The sequence below is a fragment of the Rhinatrema bivittatum genome, chromosome 7 (assembly GCF_901001135.1).
Source record: "Rhinatrema bivittatum chromosome 7, aRhiBiv1.1, whole genome shotgun sequence".
NCBI lineage: Eukaryota > Metazoa > Chordata > Amphibia > Gymnophiona > Rhinatrematidae > Rhinatrema > Rhinatrema bivittatum.
Window position 1 is genome coordinate 23,980,736 of NC_042621.1, and position 18,469 is coordinate 23,999,204.

Consider the following 18,469-nt stretch of genomic DNA (forward strand, 5'->3'; position numbering starts at 1 on the left):
GTTAAACAGTCCAGTAACAGAGAATGAATTTATTTTGGTGCAGGCTGGTGTGTGAAGAAAGGTATATAAAAGAAGTCCAAGGCATCTTTGTGCAGTCACAAAGAATTGCATGCACATATATTGGACATAAGGCAACACAAGCAAAAAAAACAAAAGGGAGCATTTTTGGAATTTGTGAACAGCAGCATCAATTGTCAATAGGGATGTGCTTTTTAAAAAAATGAAATGGGACATTTTAATGCAATATCCAATTTGATTCAGTTCATTTTTAAATTGAAATGAAATTAAAATTAATATATTTGTTTTTTGTTTTCATTAATTTTTCAGATTCTACTGCTGCCAAAAAAAACCCCCAAAAATATTCCTGAGCTTACCCTCTGATCTCTTCTACACTCAGAACCCTCCTTTGATAGTTTTCTTTTTCTTCATGTGGCAGGAGTGATTCCCAATTGCTTTAGCCCCAGCAGAGCTACAAAGGGCATCAGCAGACTGTGGCCAGCATAGTAATTAATTTATTCTGTACAAAATGGTGCAAGCCAGGTCCATATCCAGACGAGTGCCATTTTGCATGGAAGAAATTATCAATGTATTGGGGAGAGCTAGGAAGCAGTCCCTATTCCAGGGAGATAGTGTGCCCTTAGGCCAGAGCACGACCCCAGAGAACTCCGAAGAAGCACCGAGGCTGGCAAGATGTGCCCAAGCATGGGTGGACAGGCTGAAGACCAGGAACCCTGACCACTGCCGTACCCAAATGCACTAGAAGAGACCTAGCAATGCAATGCTGCTCTGGGGTAGCCTTTCAGCCACTCAATAGCCTTTCGGACCTGCTGCTTGAAAACGGCAGATGTGACGGGACGGACAGAGGTCAAGGACAGGCGTTGGTACTGGAACTTGGAACAAGACAGGAACTTGGAGACTTGGACAAGGCTATAAGACCAGGATACTTGGAACTTGGATGAGACGAGGACTCTTGGACGAGACAAGGACTCTTGGAACTTGGAAGAGACGAGAACACATGGAACTTGGATGAGGCAAGGACTAGAACTAGAACCAGGATTCAGAGTGCTCAAACGTGGATTGAGATACAGGATGCTCAGAAGTGGATTGAGATACAGGATGCTCAGAGGACTTAGACGTAGATTCAGGATACTCGGAGGATTCAGAAAAGGATTCATGATACTCGGAGAACTCAGACAAGGATTCAGGTTGCGTGGAGGTTTCAGGTAAGGCTTCAGGAGAAAGTACTGGATGAGTGCTGCATCGCATCAAGCCCTACACAGTTGTCCATGGCTGGTCACAGACTACACCGAAGGTGAAGCAGACTCCAGATGAAGCAGTGGAACTTGAAGCCAGGACATGACGAAGATTTAGGAGAGGCCTGCACTGGGGTGTGTCCTACACAGCCGCCTGTGGCTGGTCACGGACCACACTGAAGTGGAGCAGATTCTGGCAGAGTCTTAGGCATGGATGGAAGCAGGCACAAGGAACTCCGATGATCGGGGACAGGATACAAGACTCAAGATTTAAGACTTGGAACTTGGATTCAGGAACATTAAAAGCAAGGGTCCATCGGAGGCTTGCGCTGCAGCGAGAAGGGAGGCCTAGTGCCACAAAGCACCCTACACAACCTCCCATGGGCTGGTCATGGACCACGACAGAGGCACGCAAGGAAGGATGGCTGAAAGGAACCTGGAAGCTGGACGAAGAGCTGATGAAGAGGACATCTGGATCAGAACAGGAACATAGGACATCTGGTACATCAGGACACCAGGGCATTGGGACAACTAGATGACAGGGACCTCTGGATACAAGGACATCTGCGAATTGGAGCATGGAGCATCAGGTACCTCTGGAGCAGGAACATCAGAACTAGGAACATCCAGAGAGTGGAGCATCTGAAGACAAAAACATCTTGAAGATGAGACGGACGAGGACACAGAATTAAACGAGAGACCAGGATATGGAACAAAGATAAAGATGAAGAATCAGGAACCACAGATGACGACAAGGGAATTCCCATGAAGAACAAAGTGCCTTGAAGAAGCAGAGAAGACTCTTGGAACAAAGAGCTGGCACTAATGAGAATCCAGGAGCTAATCAACTCCTTGCAAAGGCAATCACAGACTGATGGAAGGCTCTCTTTATAGGGCTGAAGAGGAGAAGCCTCAGGAATGTTATCAGGAGGAGCCCTAAAGGACTGCCTACAGCGGGCCTTTTAAATAAGGAAGAGAGGCATGGAGACATGCCTAGGAAGGGGCAGGACCTCAGACAGCGGCGGCGGCATCCACACTGCAAAGAGGATCGATCAGGAGCACCAGTAGGCCTTGAAACAAGGCCCTGGTGTTGGCGGCTCCTAGCCACGAAGACAGGCAAGGATGGCAGCAGCTCCCTGCCATGGGAAGGTCCCATAACGGCGGCTCTGTCTGCCGCAAGAGTGGCAGCTATGGCGGCAGCTTCCTGGCCATGGAAGGAACGGCAGCGGAGGTGACGCCCGGCCGCAAAAGGAAGCAGCAAAGACGACAGTGGCCTCCAAATCACAGGAAGAGTGGCAGTGGAGTCGGTGGCGGCTGGCCCGCCACAGACAGTGGCGGTAATGCTGGCGGCCTCCAGGCCACGGATGAGATGGAACGTCAGCAGCGGTGGCCACCGGGCCCTGCTGCAAGGTGAGAGGCTGCTTGTGGGCCTATCCCACAAGCAGAATCGTAACACAATGGCTCCAGTCTTGGTCTTCCAGAATCAATTCCAAGCAGACCTCTGATAGGCAGAAGTGACCGGGGATTACTCTTGCTCTGTGAAATAAAATAAAACTATGTTGCGAGGAGTTCATGGGCTGGGGGGATTGGAGAGGGGCACAGAAGGTGTTTTTCTTTTTTCCTCTCCATCATCACCCAACTTTATTTTGTATTTATTCTTCTTTTTTTTTTTTTTTTAATTTGTTATTTCATTTTCTTGACTGGAAGGAATGGACAATGACACCATATATTGCAATCCTCCACCCTCCCGACCCCCCAAGACTTGCCCTACACCCCCAAGACTTACCAAAAGTCCCTGGTGGTCCAGCGGGGCCCCAGGAGCGATCTCCCCCTCTCGGGCCTTCGGCTGCCACTAATCAAAATGGTGCCAATGGCCCTTACCATGTGACAGGGGCTATCGGTGCCATTGGCCGGCTCCTGTCACATAGTAGGAGCAATGGATGGCCCGTGTCATTTATTAAGATAGCGCCAGCCGTCCATTTCTCCTACCATGTGACAGAGGCCGGTCAATGGCATTGATAGCCCCTGTTACATGGCAAGGGCAGAGGAGGTATCGCCGTAAGCGGGCAGATACGGAGAGCGACGCCTCCGGGAGTTGTTGGGATTTTAAAGGTCCCTAAAACTGATAAGCCTGGTGCCCTACAGGGGGGCGCAGCTACTCACCGCATGGTCTGGCGATTCTTAAATTAATTGCTTTCTGCTCCCTCCTTGTAGCTTTTTCTTCTAGGTTTTTTGATTTTTTTTTTTCCTTTTAAGCCTCCTCTGCACGGCTCACCAATCCTGCAACAGTGAGCGGGCTCTTGCCCCAACTGGGCCGCGCAAGCCCCGGCAGAGGAGGTCCTGAGGAGGAGGTATTGCCGTGAGCGGGCGGATACGGAGAGCCATTCACTGGGCTAATAATCAAGAAAAGGATATGCTGGATGACTTTAGTGAGGTTTTGCAGACCACGGCTTTAAGTGCCAAGAATGCAAAGAAGTCTATTGCAGTGATTTCAATGGACTCTGCAGGGTACTGTATAAATTGAGGTTTGTGCAGATATCTTTATTAATGGGTTGGGATACCACTGCCAACTGCTGAAGTTATGTCTTGGAGTCTGTTACAGCTTAGCTTTCTTTTTCTGTTTCAGATGGGAATAATGGGATAGGATGGTTGAAAACTGTTTGCAAGCAATTGGTTCTTTCCCTTGCCCCATTGGTTCCAGGCTTCCTGAGTAAATTAAAAATAAATAGATATGTGATTGGGCCAAACCTTTCAGTTTGGCCTTCGTTATCGGCCCGCCAAGGGAAATTTTGTTTTCCTGCGGTTCGGGCCGATTTTGTTCGGCCGCCCTGAATTTCAGGGTTAGTGCACACATCCCTAAAAATATAAACATTGCTTAATGGCAATGAATATTTCTTTTCATTTGCAGGGCTATTTTGCTATGTTGTCATATTTTTTGTTTTGAAATTAATGCACATACCTAAAACATGACTGGAGATGACCAATCTGAGAAGAATCAGATTGGCTATATACCTTAATAAGATTGCTATTCCTCAAGAATAAAACTATCCAATTCAGCCCAGGAATGAAATCTGACCAGCAAACAGGAAGATTTTAAATTCCCGTCGTGCGTAAATTCCGGCCTTTTTTGCGTGTCGCCAGGCCTTATGGGCGCCAGGCAAATTTCCCAAGAGGCCCAGCATGTGCATAAAGGCCAGTACACACTCAAGTGCCGGACCTCTTGGAAGGGGCGGGCCAGGGGGGCATGTTTTGGGTGGGGAGGGGCCAGGCGGGGGAGGGCAGGGACAGAGCCATTGTTCACTGATCCAGAGCCTCTCACTCTGGCAGGCTGCCGGAGTGCACAACTTACTTCAGCTCAGGAGCTGAAGTAAGTTGCTGAACAAAGGTAAAAAAAACCCCCAAAACTTGGATTTAGGGGATGGGGAAGAGAGGGGAAGGGTAGGGAAGGTGAGGTTTGGGGGTAGGGAAGTTCCCTCCCAGTCCGCTCCTTAATTGGAGCGGACTGGGAGGGAACTGGGGAAGGCCGGGATGCGTTGCCACACAGGAATTGCCTAAGTCCTCCCCCCCCCCGTGCATGTCTCCCACACATGCATGCGTGGATTATAAAATCTGGTGCGCATGTGTGTGTGGCCCCAGATTATATAACATGCTCGCGCCAGTGTATGCATGTTATAAAATCAGTGCATCCTTGTGCATGTGCCAGGTAGTGCATGCATATGAATGCGTGCGCGTATCTTTTAAAATCTACCCCAAATTGTATAACTTGGCAGCCACAACATAAATGTAAATGGCATCAATTAACTGCAATCAAAGTCATTTACTCCTAGAAGTTACTGCCAAAATACACAACAAATCCATGACATGAACCAACCACTAAGGATGTGTATGACCAAAACATTTGGTTTGGTTCATTACATTCTTTTTTTTTTCTATTTTTTGGCCAAATTTTTTTTTGGGGGGTAGAGTTGAGGGGTGGGGGGAGGTATTTTTATTTGTTTTGGAAAACATCACATGCTATGTGTTGCGGTCTCTGCCGCTTCCCCTTCGCTAGGTCTGAACAGTGCCTACCTCCGCTGCTGGAAACGCCGCGTTCCGCGTGGCTGGGACCCCGGCGGCGCTGCCTGCTCCACGTGGCGGCCGCCATTGCTTGCCTGTCTCCCCGCTGCCGCGCGCGAGGACGCCCACTTTGTGCGCACAGCTCCTGGAAGTCTGGCCCTGCCTGCGCTGATGATGTCACGCCCTAAAGCCGATATAACCGGCGTCCGGACTCCTTCTCCTTGCCTTGCAAGGAGGTTCACTACTGCCTAGTAGTTCTGAGTTGCGCTTCGTCTGTTCCTCGTTCCTGACTTGACCTTTGGACTGCCTTTGACTTCGCTTCAGCCTGCCGCCTGCCTCAGACCTTGGTTCGTTCCTGACTTCGCTTCAGCCTGCTACAGACTCCATTCCAGTCTACAGCCTGCTTCAGTCCACAGCCTACTACAGACTCCATTCCAGTCTACAGCCTGCTTCAGTCCACAGCCTGCTACAGACCCCATTCCAGTCTACAGCCTGCTTCAGTCCACAGCCTGCTACAGACTCCGTTCCAGTCTACAGCCTGCTTCAGTCCACAGCCTGCTACAGACCCCATTCCAGTCTACAGCCTGCTTCAGTCCACAGCTTGCTACAGACTCTGCTTCAGTATCCGGTTAGCTACAGTTCCGCTGCCGCCCGCTGCCCTGTCATCAGCTGGCCCTCGGCCTGTACAGCCGGTCCACGGACTATCTTATACTATTGGACTTCCTATACTACACTCCCGGCCTAGGCCTTTCCTGCCACTGGACATTGAGCCTATTCCCCAAGTCCCAAGGTTCCAGGACCCTACGGGCTCCTCCTGGGGGGTTCCTAGTTCCTGGGTGAACACCGCCAGCCTGTGGCTCCGCCTCCCGGCCTACCCTGTCATCCTAGGTGGACCGGCCCAAGGGTCCACTACCTCGCCTGCAGTATCCGACTGCAACACTATGTGTAAACATTATGTGCTATTTTCCAAAATGAACACAAATGAAAATAGCTGTCTTTTTCAGAGTAATCAATTCATTTCTGATTTATTAAAGGGAAACAAAAATGGCCATTTTCAGTTCAGATTCCTTATTCATTTAAAATCAATGTACATCCCTACCATTGGAAATCCCATTCAACCTCCACTCCTCTAACAGACCAACGAGAGATAATCACAAAGGCACGCTGAAATTTCCCCCTACGAAAGCCTCACGCCTCTCTATGACCAAAGACAGAGCTTTCTCAATAGCAGGCCCTTCTATCTGGAATAACATCCCAGCAAATCTCAGATTGGAACCCTGCCTCTTAACCTTTAGAAAAAGACTAAAGACGTGGCTCTTTCACCAAGCCTTCCCAGATCCACCAGATATTCACTAGTTTGAGCTTCCCTTCTTACAAGGTCTTGGACACACTTCCTCCTGAACAATGGACATTGGCATTCCAGGTTAAAGAATAAGCTCTAACTCATTAAACTATTCGTATTGTTATATTTACTCTACCTGCCTCTATCTTCCTTCCAGCTTGTTTAAGCCTCCAAGTTCTTCCATCCCTTGTTGGATTGTAACTTTGACTTATTCCTTTTTCCTTTGTTTATCTATTGTTACCAAAATTGGCACCTCAGTTTACCCTTGTTAAAATGTAAACCGATCCGATATGGTTATCTACTATGAGGGTCGGTATAAAAAACTGTTAAATAAATAAATAAATACAATTCACAGCCATTTTACAGACCAAGGAGGCAAATACAGCTGATGCAGTGCTCTTTTGACTGAACCACTCTATATATAAGTTTACCACTGAACTGCCAAGCCCAAATGAAAGGCTCACCTATGTGCCAAAACTCAAACAAGTGCCCACTGACTCAAGTGAAAAGGTTCACTACACGATCACTTTCCTTTGCTTGCTGTTGTTTGGTGCTGCAAAGAGGAAACATTATGCTTCCCCTCTTTATCCGTGTAGCATCATCTACCCATTCACCATGCTATGTCCACCAACCACCAGTGCTAGTTATGCTCCCTTTTTCTTGGTGCAAACGGAATGGGAATTGATGACCACGCATATCTTAATCCCTGCCAAGCACAATGGGTAGGAGACTGTCAGAGGCTAAGCCTGCAGCCAGATTATCCAAGTAACAAACATGTCACCCTTCTGCCTCTCTAATATTGTAAAACGAATTCAAAAGTTACATACTTAATTGTCTGGGTTACTCTTTCTTTACAGAACAGCTCAGTATTTTCATAATGGCTCCAGTTAAGAAATAATACTGTTTTGTTTTGTTTTTTCAGTCTGCTGAGGGAAAAGGGTACATTTTTTGCCAAACAGATAGCAAGGAAAATTGAAAACATTCTTTCACTCATCCCGTGTTATTACAAAAAGATGCAAATGAACACCAGAACTACATAGTGCAAATCCTGCTGCATATTCTCCTGGGTATGCTGAATTTGGTTTAATGTTTTCCTAACATTTTATGAGTTATTCAAATTAAATATTAATATTTTGTTCAATGCAAAACAAAGATTTATCATACTGAGGAGAAGAAGACATGAACTCTAGATAGGTCAGGGAAAATGTGAAATTAGATATACAGTATATTACTTAGGCATTTTATCTCTCTCTCTCTCTCTATTATTTATTTGAGACACCTATCTCATATTAAAAAAAATAATTTACAGAATTGACCTTAAGTCTAATTGGATATGACACTGGAATAAATGGTGAAATGAAGGTAATAACATTGCACTGCACATTATATTTAATATCTGTATTGTATGCTTTTATTTTTAAAATTTTAATTTCATGTGTGGTATTTCTTAACATTTGAATGCCTTAAATATTTATAGGACCAATTAAGTATAGAAAATGAAAACAAGTCAACTAATACACAGTATTTAGGCTTTCTTTAACTAGGTTGAACTTTGCAAGCTACGGTAATTTACTTTCCATTTCATTTTTTTTTTTCAGTATTGCAATCGCAATGTGAAATAATGATACATCAGCACTATGCACTAATCACTTGTGCGTATGAAAGAGGCCACAAAGATTTTTGGGCAGTAGATAATTTGGGTTTTGAATTAAGGGTATAATTTTAAAACTGTGCAGGGAAGGGCAAAGCCTGTAGGTACTTTTTACCCGCAGACTTTACATTGATTTTTCAAAGGGGAATCCCAACATTTCCTTTGAAAATTGAATCGGAAAAACTACCCAGATAGAATTTTCTGGTGGAATTTATGCTCATACTCTTTGTATGTAAATCCTGACTCTGTCATGATCCTGCCTCTGACTGCCTCTCTTTATATGTGCATGCGTGCAGGGCAATTTTCAAAGGCACCAATTATGTGGGTAAAACACTGCTTTATCCACATCAGCTCCTTTATAAGTTGACCTCAATGTACTTTAAAAAACATTATTATTTAAGGCTTCCAAAACAAATAAAACCTATTCTGAATCTGGAACCCAGATTTCTCAAATATTTTTCATTAAGAGGGTGCTCTGTGATATTTTGGGAAGAAACATAGAAAACACGATGTACAGTTATGCCATTTGGCTATTCTTACCTGTGTATCCTCCTGTTCTCTACCCTCTCCCCCTACACACACACACACACACTAAAGGCAAAAGCAAAAAAAAAAAAAAAGTTATTTACCTTAGCCTATAAATTAATCCAAACAGGAATGGAACTAGCTATTAACCAGAGCTTGAGTCCTAGAAAAATATGCTAATGTTACTTCAATATATATGAGGTCAATATTTACAAATGTAGTGATTCAAAGCTATTTGACTGACATATCACTATTTATCCTTTTGCTTCTTAGTATTGAAATGAAAGAACATTTACAATAATCTGTCTGGTCTATTTGCATGTGTACAAGGAAGCATAATGGGACTGCTTCCTGAAAATGCTCTGTAAATTCAAATTTATGGAACAACATACTATATTCTTACTCTTTTTGTCTGAATTGTGCAGCGGGCTTGCTTTTCAAAAGCTCACTAGCCCTTCATGTCCTACAAACTATCCCCCTCATTTATCAAAATGCTATAAGGCATTATCGCATGTGATACCACCATATCATATTCAAATGCTGGTTTGAAGCTCCCACCTAGTTAGGGGAGAGAGAGAGAGAGAGAGAATGAGAATGCCCTCACCCTAGATAGGTATTTATATCTGTATGGGAGGCCCACCTAGCAACTCAAGGTGAGGTTTAGGTATTAGTGTAGGGGTTTAGGGGCCACTTTGACATTCAAAGTGAAACGTACGAATAGAACAGTGCTCTCTTGTGAAGATTTGATGACCCTTGGAGTGAGGAAACTCACCCAAAGATGAGATTTGTGCAAAGTTCTCTCAACCTAGCTGGATGTTACCCAGGTAGAGAGTCCTGGTAGTAAACATGGTCCCCCCAGTGGTTGTATGTAGGAAATACCTCGTTCTGGCACTTATTTGAAAGTGTGAAAGAGGATTCACAATTTGTGGTAACTTAGCTCTTCGCATAGGTATTAGTGCAAATTGCGATAAACTGCCTATTACCATAAAACATGCCCCTTTTTCTAACACATGTGGTATCTAGTGCATTTTGATAAATCCAGGCCTATGTGCCTTATCACATAGTTTCTATAGTAAACCCTGTTCATATATATCATCCTCATTGCTATCTTGTCATAAGATGACTATAATGGAGATATTTTCTATGCAAGTCTAAAACCTTCCCCCTGCCCCTCTCCCAACAACAGCAGTGGTTTGCAAACGGCACACCTTTTTTGCACTCAACTCCAAGCCTCAGTCTATCCATTACAAACATAATACTATAGAGTTATAGTACTGTCATGTAGTCTAAACCAAGGAAAAGGCCGAAGGGGATAAACCATAAATCTTGGTTGTCAGTCTGAAAATTTGCAATTGTTGACTGATCTTAAGCCTTAGATAACATTTATGCACAGATAAGCTATTTTTTAAAGTAATACCAGGTTTGTATTTTTTTTCACTATTTGATAAAGGCCCTTCATCAGAGAATTGTGCTAAAGAAAAACAAGGAGAAGCCACATTCATTAATCAATGATTTTGCTATTTGTCTACTGTTTTTGTCAAGTAAGTGTTTTACATTTAGGCTGCCTCAAGGACTACATGCAGTTCTATACCTGACTGAAATAGCAATGCTGTAGTACAAAAAAATTACCAGCTTAGGTTCTTTGTATGAAAAATGTGAAGACAATCTTTGAACGTTGACTAAAATCTCATTACTTTGTTGGAAAATGAGGCATGGAACACACTGTCAAAAATATAGTGCCCAAAATATAGTGGCACTAAACATTTTTATCTTTGTAGGCATGTACTATAACATTTTTGAACTCTAAATCAGCCACTGTACTTGGACTCACAAGACCATCTATCAAGGCCACAGCCTTCATTGGACAATTTGTCCATGATGGCAGTTTTAATGAAGCTCCATAATTTCTCACAACTTAAGAAACACATTTTTTCAATAGTTCAAAGGCATAAACCATAGCCAACATTTCAGCTAAGGTCTTGCTGAAGCCCTGTGTTATTGAATATGTGGAAAACAAATTATACCATAATAATTTTTCATTTTTTCCTATTACTTGTCTAAATGGTAAATATGTAATCTTTGTTTTCTGTTTGCAGTGACCTACAAGTTAAGAAAAGTGAGATTCCTGAAGCCTGTAGCTACTAGCTACATGTAATACTATAACAAGCACCAACACACAAGGTTTCACATTTTGTGTGTACAGCAGCCTGTGAAGACTCTGTGTTTATCATGCCCCAGCCTAGTTTTCCAAATGGGAATTTCAAAACATGAATCTCAAGCAAAGTATTGTGGTTGCTGCATTAGCCCACTTGAATGCGAAGAAGCAAGGGTCAGCACATTGGCTGTAGGTGATATCTTCCTATTAAACAAGATCACTTGCAACAGATGTATTCAGTTTGTTCCAATAAAGGACAATAACATGTTTTCAAAGGATTAAGTGCTTATGTAAAGGTGTTGTTTGATTATTACTCTCCCCACTGTAAGTGGGTAAAAGAATGTGTGCCATGATACAGTTTGCGTAGCTTTATCCACATAAAAATATGGATGGAGTTCAGGCAGGGGAGTGAATATGTGCGTGAAGATTTGATTTTCGTATGTCTGCACAAACTTTCTGGCATCTATTTTGCACCTGCACCCTGGCAGGTTACTTTTACACTCAGCCATGTTTTCAAAGGAAAACTTTATGAAGAAAAAATACCTGCAGAACATCATGATCCCGAAGGTATTACCTACAACTTGGTTTTTTTGTTTTGTTTTCTTTTTTTACAATATTTAAACCTAGAACCTTCCAATTTCAAACCAGGAACTCTACCACTGACCTAATTGAACAGATCCTTTAGTTTATCTATTACAACTCTATTTTCTTTATCCTCATTATTCTCTTTATTATGCCACCCAGACACCAAAAATGTGCATTTCTTTGTTTAAAAATTCAATCAACATTTCAGCTAGGCATGAGGAAAGACATAGACTATCCCTTCCCCTCCTCTTCCCGGGATAGATCTGGAAGGGATCAAATCAACCAAATTAAAATGTTTTTTGATAAATAGGTAAGAGTGGAAGAGGGCTAGTTAAATGCAATGTCCCTTCCAAATTCTCACTGGACAAGAGGCATACCTCTGAGCTGCTGGGTCATGATCCAATCGATGGACCTTTGGTGGGAAATTATGCTATAGGGCTCTTAGGGATATTATGACATTCCAATGATATTCATGAACATATTTACAAAACCACAAGTACAAAACAAAAGTATGGAGGGAGCCTTCCTTGATGCCAGGAACCCCTCTGGGCTACTCCAGGGATCTATCCTTGATTCCTTTAAACTCCCTTTGTAGCTGAATCCCCTTGACTCCAGTTGTGGGACTCTCCTCCCCTAAGATGCAGAAACACCAGGTAATGTACAGCTAGGACACTCTGGATAAGACACTTACTCTTTCTTCCCTTAGATTCTCATCTCCCTTTCCTCTTGATCCAATCACCAGCTCGGGAAAATCCTGCTTCTCTCTTCCACATGGCAGCAATCCTTCAACAGTCTTGCACACACTGACAATTCTATGATCCCTTATGGACTTCAACTTACAAAAATGACTTAAAAAGGAAACTATCTAAGCAGAGCAAGAAGCCTTCCAAATTCCCTCTTGCTTAGGAATATTTTCTACATTGATCCTGGGATTTTTTCACTGACTGCTAGACAAGCTTCTCTTTGAAAACTCTTTGAACCCCTGGATCCAACTTCAAAGATCATAATCATTTTTTATTTATAAACCACTTTATCACTAACATAAAGCTTAAGGCACAATTACAACAACGCAGTAACAAAGATATAAATAATTAAAATCACAAATTAGCAAATAAATAGCATAAAAATAGATCACAATAAATAGGTACAGAAAGTCATCACATGGTTTCATCTAACCACATTAAACAATTACAGCATCAGGCAAACATTTTAAAAAGCCAGTGATAAGACATTTCCTTAAAAAGTAAAGATGCTGAATAAGACAAATTTCCTTTGAGAGTTTATTCTTCAAAGCAGGATTAATATAGGCATAGGAACATAAGAATATAAGAATTCCCATACTGGGTCAGACCAAGGGTCCATCAAGCGATGTATCCAACAGTGGCCAATCCAAGTCACAAGTACCTAGCAAGTACCCAAATATTAAAGAAATCTCATGCTACTATTGCTTAAAAATTAATAGCAGTTTTGGGATTTATCCTTTAGGAACTTATCCAAACATTTTTTAAACCCAGCTACACTTGCTACAACGGGAGGTGGACCCTTGGCCTAGCGCAGTATTGGTAGGCTCCCTGGTCAGACCCAGAGAGCACCTGCCACCAGGAGGCAGAGCACAAGAGGAGGCAGAGGCTAGCTGGAGCTTCACCACCAGCAACCCAGGGTTCCCTCAAGTTGAGCCCTTGGTTATCCGGACTGCCTGGTCTTAGGCGGGCCTTGCAGGATCTCCTTGAGACAAAGTTCAGAGGTGCCCACCATGCACGATCGATGTTCAGGCTAGAAGTCCAGGGTGCCAGAGAAGGCCAGAAGAGAGTCTCTGAATGTATGGCAAGAATCAAGGCCAGAGTCAAGGTAATGTAGTCAGCCAAAGCAGGGATCAATACTAGAGATGTGCAGTCATTTATCACGAATTAGGCAATTACAACAAAATTGCCTAATTCGTAGTGGTTTGGGGGCCCCGAAACCCGAAAAGAATTTTCCACGAACTTCGGGGAAATTTCATTTTTCGGGTTTGCATGGGAAGAGGGGCACATTTTTTTTAAATTAAAAACCACCCCAAAACCACCCCAAACATTTAAATTAACTATAATACAACCCCCCCCCCCCCCATCCTGATACCTCCCCAAGACTTACGAACATCCCTGGTGGTCCAGCGGGGTCCCGGGTGCCATTTGATCCTCCGTGCCCATGTGCGCCATTGCCAGCCTCGCTCAAAATGGTGCCGAATAGCCTGAACTACCATGTCACAGGGGCTACTGGCGCCATTGGTCAGCCCCTGTCACATGGCCATCGGCGCCATCTTGTGCTCCTACCATGTGACAGGGGCTGACCAATGGCGCCGGTACCCCTGTGACATAGTATGGGCAACGGCTATCGGCGCCATTTTGATTACTGGCAGCCGACAACGAAATCGCTCCCGGACCCCCGCTGGATCCCCAGGGATTATTGGCAAGCCTTGGGGGGGGGGGGGTCAGGAGCCCAAGGGGCAGGGCCGATGCCACATAGGACACTGAGCAGGCCCCGGTGCTAGCCAAGCACAGATGGGACACGCAACAGTACCCCCCTTCTAGGCCTCCTCCTCCTTGGACGAGGCTTGTCTGGTTGCACCCTATGGAATGCTTTAGGAGGTCTTTGTCAAGGATATTCTGTGAGGGCTCCCAGTTTTCTTCGGCCCCATACCCTTCCCAGGCGAGAAGATATTCCCAGCAGTCTCAACGCCGACCGACGTCGAGGACCTCTCTTACCTGGAGGGTGCTTTTGGGTTCTGTGGAGACCTGTGGAAGAGGAGGATCTCTGCGGGAAGGCCAGGAAGGTACGAGAGGCTTTAATAGGGAGATGTAGAAGGTATTGTGAATACCCATTGATTGCGGCAACTGGAGTTGGTAAGTTACCGCTTCGACACGGCAGAGGATTGGGAATGGCCCAATGTATTTCGGTGCCAGATAATGGGAAGGAAGTCGTAGTCTGACGTGCTTGGTACTTAACCACATCTTTTGACTGGGTCGGAAGAGTGGAGCTGACCACCAATGCGCGTCAGCGACCTTTTAAGAATGTTCAGCAGCTTGGGTCAGATGCTCCTTTACTTGGTTCCAAACATTGCGGATGGTCTGTGCAGTGAACTGTGCTGCTGGCGAAGGCATGCAGAGTGGTACAGGCAAGGGTAATTGTGGTTGATGTCCGAATACTACTGCAAATGGGGAGACGTCCATGGCAGCAGCAATATGTATGTTGTGTGTCAACTCAGCCCATGGTAGTAAGTCGGCCCAATTGTCCTGTTGATCATTTACATAGGATCTTAGGAAGGATTTCAGGGTACAATTAGTTCTTTCAGCTTGGCCGTTGGCCTGAGGATGGTAGGCCAAGGTGAAACTTAAGTTGATATCGAATTTCTGGCATAGTGATCGCCAGTATTTCGCAGTGAACTATGGGCCTCAGTCTGACACTATCTGTTCAGGCAGGCCATGCAGGTGGAGGATATGCCTCAGGAAAAGTTTGGCGAGTTTGGGGGCCAATGGGAGTCTCCACAGAGGAATGAAGTGTCCCATCTTAGAGAAGTGGTTGATGAATACCCAGATGATGGTGTTATCTTGTGATGGAGGCAGGCCGGTGATGAAATAAGTTGATATGCTGGACCAGGGTTCAGTGGGTGCTGGAAGTGGTTGGAGAAGTCCCCATGACTTTTGTTGTGCACGTACAGGACATGAGTCAACATAATTGTGGGACTCTGTTACCATGCTGGGCCACCAGTAGAAGCGTCTGTTGCGAATTTGCTAGGGAGTTAGCAGTCTGTTGAGAATTTGCTAGGGAGTTAGCAATCTGTTGTGAATCTCCATGAGGACTAGCAATCTGTTATATCTGTTAAGAAAGCTGAGCGTAGATGGGAGAAGCAATCTGAATGAATGGCTCCTAAGAAGGAGGAGTCAGCTATCTTGTAGAGTCTCAGATTGTGTTATATTCCGCTATACTGGTAGTTAGCAATCTGTTATGAATCTGAGATAGTAGTGGTGAATCCCTGGGCCGGTGGCAGATGACCATGCCCCCAGGAGGATATCCCGAGAGGGACCACCGGCTAGGCTTCAGTATGGAGACAGACACACATTAGTTCCTTTATTAAACAGGTTTTTGGAAACCACCAGAGGTGGCAGTAGTGAGCTGATAGGCCTGGCAGGGCTGTAGTCCCTCAGGCACTGTTACCGCAATCCAGGATGGCTGAGCAGTTGAGAAACTGTATAAAGTGAATAGGTAGAGTAGACAAGGTTCATGAACAGAACTAGATGACAAAACTCACATAGGTCTCAAGGAAGATCAGGAGCTGGAAAGGTTTAGGCCCTCGAGGAGCGAGTACCTGGTTCCAGGGAAAGCTCTGAGAGAACGATGGTAACCCACAATTGTTTGTAGCAGCGATAGCTTCCAGGCAGTAGAGAATCTTCAGAGTGTCCAGGAACATGGGACCTCGAGGAGTGAGTACTGGTTCCTATCTGTAATCTGAAAGTAAAGAAAATAGTGAGGCCTCCGAGGAGCCAGTACCTCTGGTAAGTCCGAGGAGGCAGAGTAGCTTGGAGGAAACATAGCCAAATCTGTATCCGAATCCTCTCTTTGCTAACTCAGTTAGATAGTGAATTAGAGACCTTTAAATATTGGAAGCAGATGACGTCATCTCAGGGGGATGCTGGTACTTCAATCAGAGCGCGCGCGTGCGCACCCTAGGTCATCAGGCAACATGGCAGATCTGCAACGTCGAGCCGGTCCGGGGACGCCGGAGGGAGACGGCATGGAGGTGCCACGGCAGCCAGACGTCCTTCAGACCCGGAGGGAGTCACCACAGAGGTAAAGAGGGTGGAGTGAGGGCATCGAGCAGCGACGTAAACAACATCGTCTTAACATTTCCAGGGTTCTGGCTTGACCAGGAAGTCCAGCTAGCTTTGAGTCATGGGCCCAGCAGAGCACACATTCTCGTAGATGACGTGGAACAACCGTCTTTACGGCGGGTACTGTGGTGGTAACCGCAAGGGACACACAGGCCAGATCAATAATGTATCTTGGGGTGTCTGTGGTGTCCTCTGGCTCAAGGGAGCGTGAGAGTGTATCTGCGCGGAGATTCTTTGAGGCTGGCCAGTAGCACAACTCAAAATTTAATCGCTCAAAGAATAATGCCTATTGGGCTTGTCTAGGATTTAATAGTTGTGCCTCTTTTAGGTGCTCCAGATTCTTGTGATCTGTGAATATAGTAAATTTGTGTTGGGCACCTTCAAGCCATGGGTACCACTCCTGAAGTGCTAGTTTGATGGCTAGGATCTCGCGGTCTCCGATGGTGTAATTTTGCTCCACAGGCGAAAATTTGTGGGAATAGAAAGAGCACGGTACCAATGTACCTTTAGAGGAGTACTGACTCAACACCACCCCGGCTCCGATGGCGGACACGTCAACCTCAACGACAAATGGGCGGTTTGGGTCGGGGTGTCGTAAACAGGGACCACAACAAAAGGCTTCCTTTAATGATTGGAAGGCAGCTTGAGCCTTGGGACTCCAAACCTGGAGATTGGTTCCTTTCTTGGTCATTGCGGTGAGTGGAGCAGCTAATGTGGAATAGTTGGCAATAAAGCTCCTATAGTAATTCGTGAATCCAAGGAATCTTTCTAAGGCACGGAGGCCTACTGGCTGGGACCAGTCATGGATCCCTTGAAGCTTTTCAGGGTCCATTGTAAATCCTTGATTGGAATGATATATCCCAGGAAGGGTAGATGATTTTGCTCAAAGATGCATTTCTCTAATTTCATGTAAAGGTGATTCTCTCTGAGGCGATGAAGAACAGTTCTGACATGGGGGCGATGGGACTTTAGGTCTTTTGAGAATATCAAGATGTCATCTAGGTACACCACCATGAATGAATAAAGTAGATCTCGGAGGATTTCATTCATTAGGTATTGGAATACTGCAGGGGCATTGAAAAGGCTGAAAGGCATCACTATGTACTCGTAGTGGCCATCCCTGGTGTTGAACGCTGTCTTCCATATGTTCTCAGGCTGGATGCATACGAGGTTGTACGTGCCTCATAGATCGAGTTTCGTGAATATCTGGGCCCCTTGCAGGTGGACGAACAACTCGCCGATGAGGGGTAATGGGAAGCGATCCTTGCAGGTGATGTTGTTCAGCCACCGGTAGTTGATACAGGGACGAAGTCCTCCATCCTTCTTCTTGACAAAGAAGAAGCCCACTCCTGCCAGAGAGTCAGAGGGTCTAATGAAACTTTTCTTGAGTTTCTCTTTGATATACTCGGACATTGCCGGAAGCGAGAGTAGATAGGTTCTACCTTTGGGAGGTGTAGTGCCAGGTAGAAGTTTGATTGGACAATTGTACTTTTGGAGTGGAGGTAGTGTATCTGCCTTTTGTTTCGAAAAGACATCCTTGAAGTCAGAATACTGCGCCAGGAGGCTGGAGAGGGTTGTAGTTTTCAGAACGGTCATTGCTGGGGATACTTGCTTTAAGCAGTGTTTCTGGCATTGCGGGGCCCCACTGAACCAGCTGGAGGGATTGCCAGTCAAATTGGGATCCATGTGTTTGAAGCCAAGGAAGGCCCAGTATGACTGGGTGTGTGGAGTGTTTCAAGATATTTCTTCCTCGTGGAGGGTTCCCACGGTGAGGCGGAAGGCCACCGTGTGATATGTGATGCATCTGGGGAGATGTTCCCCTTGGATAGATGCGATGCAGAGAGTTACCACTAGGAGTTGAATAGGGATTTTCAAGAGGTTGATGATGTTATCCTTGATGAAATTGCTACTTGTTCCGCTTTCAATAAGAGCAGTGGTGGCGAAGGAACGGGATTCCATGGAAAGGGAAACTGGAAGTAACAGTTGGACGCCGGTGACAGTAGTTCCCAAGCTTGGGACTCCCGCTGGGCTTGGGCC